At 38.6% G+C, this 11424-nt stretch overlaps 1 non-coding gene across 1 annotated transcript; it reads left to right on the forward strand.

Annotated features, from left to right (window-relative positions):
• The first annotated feature begins 7264 nt into the window (after positions 1 to 7264).
• On the forward strand, positions 7265 to 7371 carry LOC126070804 (U6 spliceosomal RNA). The gene has a single exon (XR_007516319.1). It is a non-coding gene; the product is annotated as a U6 spliceosomal RNA (small nuclear RNA).
• Positions 7372 to 11424: the final 4053 nt, after the last annotated feature.

Genomic DNA, 11424 nt, shown 5'->3' on the forward strand with positions numbered 1-11424 from the left:
GTGTATCACTTACTTCTTTGGGACAAAACTACCACACTCTAATTCTCTCCAGGCATTTAATCCAGGCACATTCCTCATTATAACAGCTTTTCCCCCCTCCTCTCACTTCCATTGTGGCTATTCCAAAAGTAGACTAAGATTTAGAGAAACTTCATTCCAAATAAAAGGGCTTAGGGCAAGCAAACCATAGATACAAAACCATGGCCAGCAAGGAATACATTCTTAACGTCTAAAACATGACAAGGAGCATTGGCAGAGGTAAACTAAAGCTCTCATCTCTCCATCTTAACTCCACTTGGACCTTTCATTACATAAAGAGCAGATTCTTTTGCTAATTCTCTGAGACAAGCTAGTACCAGAAAAACTTCTGCCTAAGCTTCTTTTTCCTTCTCCCAAACCTTGAACCCTAGCCACCATCATTCCCTCCTATCGTTTGCCTACAGGATCTCACCTGGTTGCATCTCTCTCTTCAGAGTAAAGGACTGAACTATGTGGTTACTTACACAACCACAATGGTCAGTTGTAGTAACTGGTGGAATGAGAGGAATGAGGGCCAATCTTTTCCTTCTAACACAGGATGGTGAGCACAGGGACAAGTATAATCAGGCAGAAGATGTAGGGCCAGGCAGGGGCCCCATTCACCAACATGGAAACTTTTCCTACAGCGGAAATTTTTTCTTCTCGGGCACAAGGCTTGATATATTTATTTTCTCACACTGGATTAGGAGAAGGGTGGGGTAAGTCTACAGCTTAATGAAGGTTCATTATGGAGCTAGAATGTGGGATGGATTCACAAGTTCTCAGGAGGATTTTTTTTTAACTAAAAAAAACAAACCCATTGCCGTCAAGTCGATTCCAACTCATAGCAACCCTATAGGACTAGTAGAACTGTCCTATAGAGCTTCCAAGGAGTGCCTGGTGGATTCAAACTGCCATTCTCATGGTTAGCAGCTGTAGCTCTTAACCACTACACAACCACAGTTTCCTTTTTTTTTTCCTTAAAGGCTCTTAATTATTTGATAATGCATTTGAGGGTTATAAGACAGGTTCAACAGGTTTTGGAAGATAGAATAAAAGGACGGAAATATAAAAATTAATTCTTTGTAGCTTATTGCTAAAAAAAAAAATTTTTTTTTTTTTTTTTATTGCTAGGAATTATGACTTATTCAAAAGTGTCAGGCTGAGGCTAACCCACCCACTTACTGTCTCACTTGCTTCAGCAGCTAGCTCCTCTTCTACTTTTAGCAAAGCCCAGGCACTGGGTCAGTAGATTGATTTCTGATATGCTATTATGAACTGTTTGGCTTCTGGGGAGATTTGGATTGCAGGAGATTTTACAGAAAATTTTATGCAGGTTCACTAGACTAAAAATAGAGATTCATCGATATCCTGTATTTAAGTATGGGTCTAGATACGCCAGCATCTATTTCTGAGGCATTCACAGTAGCGTATGGATTTTTTTCTTAGTGATAAAAATCTCACAAGGTAAATAATTCAGAATTAGAGTATATATGTATGTATATTTTTTCAGTGTCTATAGTAAGAAATCTTATTATTAATCAAAGTTAAGTGTTCTTTAAGTGACTCCGTATCTCATAGATACCCCTTTTTAAACAGCTTTATTGATGTATAACTGATATACAAAAAACAGCACACATTTAAAGTGTATAATTTAACAAGTTTTTACATATGTCTATGCTTAAAGAAAGTGGAAACCCTTGTGGCATAGCGGCTAAGAGCTACGGCTGCTAACCGAAAGGTCAGCAGTTCAAATCCACCAGGCGCTCCTTGGAAACTCTGTGGGGCAGTTTTACTCTGTCTTATAGGGTCGCTATGAGTCAGAATCGACTCAATGGCAATGAGTTTGGTTTGGGTTTTTATACCTATGAAATCATCACCACGATTAAAATAATTAACATATCCATCATCCTTAAGATCTCCTCAAACCAGTTTGTCATCCCTCCCTCCTGCCACTCCCCACCATACCTGCCCCACCCTGTCCCCAAGCAAGTACTAATAGTGCTTTCCTTTACTGTAGATTAGTCTGCATTTTCTATAATTATATATAAATGCATCCTACAGGGTTCACTCTTTTTGCTTGTCTGACTTCTTTCACGCAACATAATTACTTAGAATTTCATCCCTGTTGTACGTAGAAACAGTTTAGCTCTTTTTCTTGTTGAGTAGGATACCATTGAATGGATATATCACAATTATTTTTCCATTTACCTTTTGATGAACATTTGTTTCCAATTTTTGACTATTATATATAAAGCTGTTATGACCTTTGGTGTCCAAATCTTTGCATGGGAGTATGCTTTTAATTCTCTTGTGGAAATACGTAGGAGTAGAATGGCTGGGCCGTATGGTAGGGATAGATTTAACTTTTTACAAAATTCCCAAAATGTTCTCCAAAGTGCTTGGATGATTTTATACTCTCACCAGCAGTGAATAAGAGTTTCGGTTGCTCCACAGGCTCACCAACTTTTGGCATGTTAAATCTTTTAGATATGGTCTCCATTTTTCTTTACTTGTAATGTCTTTGTCTGGTTTTGGTATTAGGGTAATACAGGACTCACAGAATGAGTTGGGGAGTATTCTTTCCTCTTCAATTTTATGGAAGAGTTTATGTTGAATTGATATTATTTTCCTTAAATGTTTGGAAGAATTCAGCAATGAAGTGATTTTGATCTAGATTTTTCTTTGTTGGAAGTTTTGTAACTACATATTCAATGTCTTTTAAAGATATAGGGTTATTTAGGTTATCTGTTTCTCCTCAGATTTCTTTGTTGTTAGGTGCTGTCAAGCTGGTTCCGACTCATAGTGACCCTATGTACAACAGAATGAAACACTGCCCTGTCCTGTGCCATATTCACAATCGTTGTTATGCTTGAGCCCATTGTTGTAGCCACTGTGTCAATCCATCTTGTTGAGGGTCTTCCTCTTTTTTGCTGACCCTCTACCAAGCATGATATCCTTCTCCAGGGACAGATCCCACCCGAAAACAAGTCAATTCCTCACACCTGCTTATGAAGAACTGATGGTCTGTTTCATAGTAGGATGGTGGCCTTGTTTTGACTGACTATATTGAGCTTTTCCATCATCTCTTTGCAAAGCAGTAGTCGAATTGATTCTTGCGTTTTCCACTATATGAGGTCCACGTGTATAATCTGCCACTTATGTTGTTGAAAAAGGTATTTGCAATGAAGAAGTTGTTATTCTTGCAAAATTCTATCAAGCAATATCTGGCATCATTTCTATCACCAAGGCTATATTTTCCAACTACTGATCCTTCTTATTTGTTTCCAACTGTTGCATTCCAATCACAAGTCATTATCAATGCATCTTGGTTGCATGTTTGATTAATTTCAGACTGCAGAAGTGATAAAAATCTTCAGTTTCCTCATCTTTGGCATTAGGGGTTGGTACGAAAATTTGAATAATAGTCACACTTAACTGGTCTTCCTGGTCGGCTGATGGATACCATCTCCTATCACTGACAGCGTTGTACTTCAGGATAGATCTTGAGATGTTCTTTTTGACAAAGAATGAGACGCCATTCCTCTTCAATTTGTCATTTCCAGCATAGTAGACCATATGATCATCTGATTCAAAATGGCCAGTAGCAGTCCATTTCAGCTCACTAGGATAACAATGTTTATGTGTTCCATTTCATTTTTTGACAACATCCAATTCTCCTAGATTCGTGCTTTGTACATTCCACATTCTGATTTTAATGGATGTTTGCAGCTATTTCTTCTCATTTTGAGTTGCACCACAACAGCAAATGAAGATCCTGAACATCCATTCTTCTTTGTGGAGGCCACTCTTCCTTAGGCATATTTTGAATGCCTTCCAACCTGAGGGGTTCATCTTTCCACACTATACCAGACAATGTTCTGCTGTTATTCATAAGGTTTTCATTGGCCAGTTTTTTCAGAAGTAGATCACCAGGTCCTTCTGACTACTCTCAGTCTGGAAGCTCCACTGAAACCTATCCACCATGGGTGACCCTGCTAGTATTTAAAATACTGGTGGCATTGCTTCCAGCATCACAGCAACACGCAAGGCATCATAATATGACAAACTGACAAATGTGTGGTGGTACTTTTGCATTAGTTTCTAATAAATATGATCTATTCTTGCCTTCTTGTCATCTGGTCCAGCACTCACAAATTACCAGTGAGGAAAAGCAGATGTGGGAAAGCTGGTCAGCCATAGCCACACAGGTAATTAATCACCTGAAGTAATTCTAAAGTTAACATATGACTCTTCTGAAAATAGAAATTATTCCACTTTTCATTTCTTGAGACTCTAAATCTGCTTAGACTCTGGGCTTACCATTCTTAATAAGGCAGAACTTAGAATTATAAACAACTGATAAAATGTAAAAATGAATAAAGCCATTGCCATCAAGTTGATTTTGACTCATAGTGACCAAATAGGACAGAGTAGAACTGACCTATACGGTTTCCAATGAGCAGCTTTTGGATTATAACTGTTGACCTTTTGGTTGGCAGCCTTAACCCCTCTCTTAACCAATCTCTTAACCACTTTACCACTAGGCTTCCATTAAAATGATTAAAATATTAAAATCTTTAAATTGTTTTAACTGTGGTAACCCTTCGATTATTCATTTTCCTTATTCATTGGTCAGCTTTGGCATGCAAAACAATGAGTCAGGAAGGCTGAAGAAGAATTGATGCCTTTGAATTAAGGTGTTGGTGAAGAATATTGAATGCACCATGGACTCCCATAAGAGTGAACAAATCTGTCTTGGAAGAAGTACAGCCATCATGTTCCTTAGAAGCAAAGATGGCAAGATTTCATCTCACGTACTTTGGACATTGTCTTAATCATCTAGTGTTGCTAAAACAGAAATACCACAAGTGGATGACTTTAACAAAGAGAAATTTATTCTTTCACATGCTAGAAGTTCAAATTCAGGGTGCCAGCTCCAGGGAAGGGCTTTATCTCTGTGTCAGTTCTAAGGGAAGATCCTTGTCAACAATTTTTCTCTGGTCTGGGAGCTTCTCAGTGCAGGAACCCCAAGTCCAAAAGATGCGTTCTGCTCCCAGTGCTGCTTTCTTGGTGGTATGAGGTTCCCCTGTCTCTATGCTCACCTCTCACTTTTATATTTCCAAAGAGATTGACTCAATATACACCTAATCTTTTAGACTGAGTGCTTCCTGATTAACATGACTGCCTCTAATCCTGCCTTATTAACATCGTAGAGGTAGGATATATAACACATATGAAAATCACATCAGATGACAAAATGGTGGACAATCACACAATACTGGGAATCGTGGCCTAGTCAAAACGACACACATTTTGGGGGACACATTCCTTTTTATGGTAGAATAATACCCCATTTAATGTATATGCCACATTTTATCTGTTGATGGGCACTTGGGTTTTTTCTACCTTTTGACTATTGTGAATAATTCTGCAAGAGACATTGGTATACAAATATCTGTTTGAGCTTAACATATCTTTTGGGGGGACACAATTCAACCCATAACAGTAATAGTTAAAAAAAAAAATTTTTTTAAACCACCCTTCCAAAGGACTATACACTTCATTCAGAGATTAGAGACTGGGGGAAACTTCTGTTTTACATGGCAGTGGCCTTAGGGAGGAGACAAATCCTGGTCATGAGCAACAAGTAAGGGTAGTAGAACTGGAATATATGAGTGGCTCTTGGGATCCTATAAGAAAGGTATTTAGGAGCTGATGTAGAACCAAGACATTTTGAGGCCCCCTCATCCTTTTCCTATTGTCCTTAGCCCGAGTCCGACGTAGCTAGAACTCTTTATCCAGGTCACAGCAATGATTGCTAGTGATTGTTTAGAGTGTGTTAGAAAGAGAACATGATTCCATCTTTCTCAAGTTGTAATTCTTTATGCATTTTCCCAGTGAGAGCTTGGAGCACAGTGTTGATGTCTACAGTGTTATCAGTCCTATGTTCAGAAATATTGTATATTAGGTAGGCTACATTTATCATATTTTTTGAATAGGAGATAGTTTCCTTTTTCAAAGACTCACAAACTTCTAATAACTTGGTAATTTCCTCTAATATTTCTAAGTTGAAGTGGGGACTGATGAAAAGCCACGTGAACAACAAAGGAAGTATCTCTCAATATAAACATATGAATAGGAAGTAGAATCTGTGTTGAAATTGCTTAGTCACTTTTTTTTCCATAGTGCAGAAACTCCTTCTAAAAGCTTATAAAATATAATTCGACACTTGCACAAATTGCAATAATATCAATACTTTTAACATGGCTATCTTCTGTGATTATTCATTTTCAGGTCTCCCTAAAGCGCAGTTACCATGAACTTGAAGATACTGAGAGCCAGTCTGTATTTTTCTTTTTTGTGGAGGACATTCTCATGACATTTCTATGAGAATTTTCCTGCGTGCCATGCTAGGGGAATCTCTTCTCCGCAATAGAGGGTGCGTTAAACTGTGAAATTTACCTGCCGATTAAGTTCTGAACTCATACTTGCTTGGTGTGGGATGGTTCACAGGACAGACAGCTACAAAAGGAATCATCACCCAAATTCAAATCTATTTTCTACCCTAGGTCACTAGACTGTGAACTTCTTGAGGGTTGTTAGTGTTGTTCTTAGTTGCCATCAATTCAATTCTAACTCATGGAGGACCCATGTGTGCAAAGTACAACTACTCCATAAGGTTTTCAAGGCTGTGACCTTTCAGAAGCAGATCACCAGGCCTCTCTTCTGAGTTGCCTCTGTTGGGTTTGAACCACCAACCTTTCGGCTGGTAGTCAAGCACTTAACCCTTTGCACCATCCAGGGACTCCTCTTGAGGGTAAGAATGTCATTTATTTAACTGTGTTCCCAGATTGAGCATAGACATTAACATACAACTGAGAACACAGCATTCTTGAATGCAGGAGCCACATTTCTCTGTAACATTTCTGAAGCACTTACTATGAACCTGGCACTGTTTTTATGAGTTTTCCATGCTTTACTAATTTAATCTTCACAAGATCCCTATGATGTGAGTGTTATCACTATCTCTATTTTGAAGATGAGAAACTCAAAAAGATCAAATAATTGTTCAAAATCACACAGCTCATAAGAGGGCAAGCTGGGATACTAACCTACATAGTCTGATGCTAGAGTCCATACTCTCAATTACTGAGCTCGACTGCTCTCTTGATGTCAAAGTTTGTTGAAAGGAATGAGGATCACAAAGGATATTACTAGAGGCTTAAAAAAAAAAATCATAAGCATGCTCGCTTCGGCGGCACATATAGCAAAACTGGAATGATACAGAGAACATTAGCACGGCCCCTGGGCAAGAATGATACACAAATTTGTGAAGTGTTGCATATTTCTGTATATTCTCAACAACGGCAAAATAAAATTATATTAAAAAAATCAAAATAAGAATAAAGGTAAAATTATAAAATCCCTCAACAGAGTGCTATTTTCTTTGCCGTAGCAGCCCTTCTCCCTCTCTGCCTCTCTGTAGCGAAACCCTTCAAGGCTGGCAGTATGAGTATGAGTTTCAGCTAGATTAGGATCTGTTTCAGATAGGCCATGTTAAGAATAGCAATGCCTATCTTGAGGCCATCAGACCTCACCTCTAAAATCTTAATGTCAAAGTTTTAGAGTAACTATGAGACATATAAACACACAGTGTTTCGAGAGAATCCTCAAATTGTCCTCCACTATCACCAATGGGGAAACCCTGATGGTGTAGTGGTTAGGTGCTGGGGCTACTAACCGAAACGTCGGCAGTTCGAATCCACCAGGCACTCCTTGGAAACCTATGGGGCAGTTCTACTCTGTCCATATAGGGTCGCTATGAGTCAGAAACGACTCCACGGCAACAGATTTGGTTTTTGGTTTTTTTCTCACCAAGGGGGAAACCCTGGTGGTGCAGTGGTTAAGTGCTACTACAGCTGCTAACCAAAGGGTTTGCAGTTTATATCTGCAAAGCACTCCTTGGAAACTCTGTAGGGCAGTTCTACTCCGTCCTATAGGGTCACTATGAGTCAGAATCAACTCGACGGCAATGGGATTGGTTTGGTATCTGGTTTATAACCAAGGGACTAGGAGCCCTAGTGGCTCAGTGGTTAAGCCCTTGACTGCTAACAGAAAGGTGGGCTGTTCCAACCTACCAGCCACTTCATGGGCAAAAGATGTGGCAGTCTGCTTCCATGAAGATTACAGCCTTGGAAACCCTATGGGGCAATTCTACTCTGCTCTATGGGGTTGCTGTGAGTCAGAATTGACCACACAGTAAGAGGTTTTTGTTTTGTTTCTTTTATCACCAAGGGACAGAATTCTTATTAATTACAGGAAAGTAACTAATAAAAAACGAAGTATCCTGTTTACCACAGCCACACATAGGGTGCATAAAAATTTACCCTGAGATAAGAATGGCTTAGGCTTTCCTCAATAGAATCATGGTAAATCTATTTTTAAGATCCTGAAAGCTAGTAAAGAAAGTTATCACACACTATGAGACTCATTCCTTTCATAACCTAGTGATTGAATGGAAGCATATTATAATGGTTTGCTCCTGACTATAACTGTAAGGTTGGTGGTTCGAACACACACAGAGGTACAGTGGAAAAAAGGTGATCTGCTTGTATAAAGATTACAGCCAAAAAAACCCCTATGGTTTACTCTATAACACATGGGGAAGGCATAAGTCAAAATCAATTTGATGGCAATGAGTTTTTTCATTTTGCTTTGTTTTTCGTCCTCAACACAAACTGTGACTCTAATACTTTTGGTCTCATTAGTGCTTCTTTCCACTTTTTTTTTTTAAAGAAAACATCTTTTAATTATCCCCCATGTAAAAAATGTCATATATAATATCTTCAGAAAGAAAGGCCTGTCAGTGGAAATGGAATAAGGTCTGAGACTTGGAAGGAATTCTCAGTTTGGTCCAACTAAAATGTTTGAGGTTTATGGATCCCGAGAGAAAATTTGTCTTCATCCACACAAATGTCATTGAGACTGTGGGATGTCAGTGTTTTCTTTAAGGTAAACACTAGCATGCTTTTGCACAGACAGGCTGCCCAAGCCCTGCCTATGGAGAACTACAGGCTTAATTTGGACTTCTTTCAGTGTTTACCAAGATAACCATGATTTTAGCAAATGGTGTTTTTGCTTCATTTACTTTCACAGTCCTTCAACTTGTTGAAATTTGATGGCAAAAAGAATGAACCTATTAGAGGTGATCACAAACGGCCATTAGAGATGATCACGAAAGTTGCTATGATTCAGAACCAACTTGACGGCACCTAACAACAACAACATCCTGAGAGATAAAAGAAAAATAATATTTGCCCTCATCCACACAGGCACTTACATATTGAGTTTGGAAATATGTTTCATTAATCTTAAAGGAATCACTGTCATTGTTTTTAATAGTAGGAAACATTCCTTGTTTAAATTGTACTACAGTAAAGGATTACAGCTAATCCCAGGATATTTAATAAGATTGCCATAAACAGAAAACCGGCTGGTTCACACATTGGACAGCTTCAGTGCAATGTCACATAATCCTGCCATTAGGGATAGACTCATCATAGTAGAAATAATTCCTCTAGGAAATGGGTCATATTTAGGCACTACGATTTTAACAGCGTATCTGACATGGAAGTGGAAAGTATTATGAAAGCAAGGGAAAGGGCAAATTGGGTATAAAATGGCTTCCTTTCCAGCATGCCATTGTTGTCTGCCTCAGATAAAAGAAAAATACTATATAGTATTATTGTGGCAATAATGACATAAACACAAGTCTAAAAAAAAATGGTAAAACTAATGCCAAAAAGGCAAAAACAAAGAAACACTACAAGTGAAATATCTCCTTTTTTGTAATGGGCTGAATGGTGACCTCCAAAAAGATATGTTCATGTCCTCCATGTCCTTCCTAATCCCAGGAATCTGTGAATGTAGGCTTATTTGGAAAAGGGATCTTTGTAGATATAATTAAGCTAAGGATCTTGAAATGAGTGGATCATCCCGGATCATCTGCGTGGCTCCAAATCCACTGACAAGTGTCTTTATAAGAAACCCACAGAGGAGAAGATACACACAAATACAGAGGAAAAGGCAGTGTGAAGATGGAGGCAGAGATTGGAGTGATGTGGTCACAAGCCAAGGAAGCCAACCAACTATCAAAAGTTAGAAGAGTTATGGAACAGATTCACCCCTAGAGCCTCTGGAGGAAGTGCAGCCCTTCTAACACTTTGACTTGGGGCTTCTGGCCTCCAGAACTTTTTTTGAAGTGGATGGGGCCTCCAGAACTATGAGAAAATAAAGTTTTATTCTTTTAAGCCACCAGATTTGTACTAATTGTCATGGCTGCCCTAAGAAACAAAAACACTTTCCAAAAAATATATATACATAACAAATATATTCACTATATAGTTTCTAGTAAACAAATCTTAACAACTTGAAATGTATTATAATTCTGTAATGTTTGGCAAATATACCTGAGGGCCTCAAGTTCTGGTCACCGTTTCTTCCTAGAGGATCCAAAACCAAAAGCCAAACCCAGTGCCGTCAATGCCGTCAAGTCGATTCCGACTCGTAGTGACCCTATATATTCTCATGAATAATAGAATCACAGGGCAAGAGGACATTGAGAATTTCTATGACTCTTTCTCCTGCTTCTATCAGGTTTCCCACCTTCACACCAGGTACCTGTTAAAACTGTAGTGCCCAAATATGACCCATTTCCTAAAGGAGATTTTTCTACTATGACGAGCCTATCCCTAATGGAAGGATTATGTGAAGTTGCACTAAAGCTGTTTAATGTGTAAGCCAACTGGTTTTCTGTCTATGGCAAACTTATTAAATATCCTGGGATTAGTTATAGTCCTTCACTTTAGTGCAATTTCAACAAGGACTATTTCTTACTAATAAAAACGATGACAATGATTCCTTTAGGATTAATGAGAAAAATGCATTTTCGAAATCTCAGTATGTAAGTTCCTATATGGCAAGGATAAGATGGCAAATATTATTTTTCTTTTCTTTTATCTCTCAGGATGTTTTTGTTGTTAGGTGCTATCAAGTCCATTCCGATTCATAATGACCCTATGTATAACAGAACAAAATGTTGCCTTGTCCTGTGCTATCCTCACAATCATTGCTACACTAGAGCATACTGTTGAAGCCACTGTGTCAATCCATTTCATTGATGGTATGCCTCTCTTTTGCTGATCCTCTACTTTACCAAGCATGATGTCCTTTTCCAGGGATTGGTCCCTCCTGATAACATGTCCAAAGTAAGTGAGATACATAAAAAGACCGGACTTAATGGTCTGACTGAGATTGGAGGTCATGACCCCCCAAACCCTCTGTTAGACCAAGACTGGAACCATTCCTGAAGCCAACTCTTCAGACAGGGATTGAACTGGACTA

This window comes from Elephas maximus, chromosome 2 (genome assembly GCF_024166365.1).
Source record: "Elephas maximus indicus isolate mEleMax1 chromosome 2, mEleMax1 primary haplotype, whole genome shotgun sequence".
In the NCBI taxonomy this organism is placed as follows: Eukaryota; Metazoa; Chordata; class Mammalia; order Proboscidea; family Elephantidae; genus Elephas; species Elephas maximus.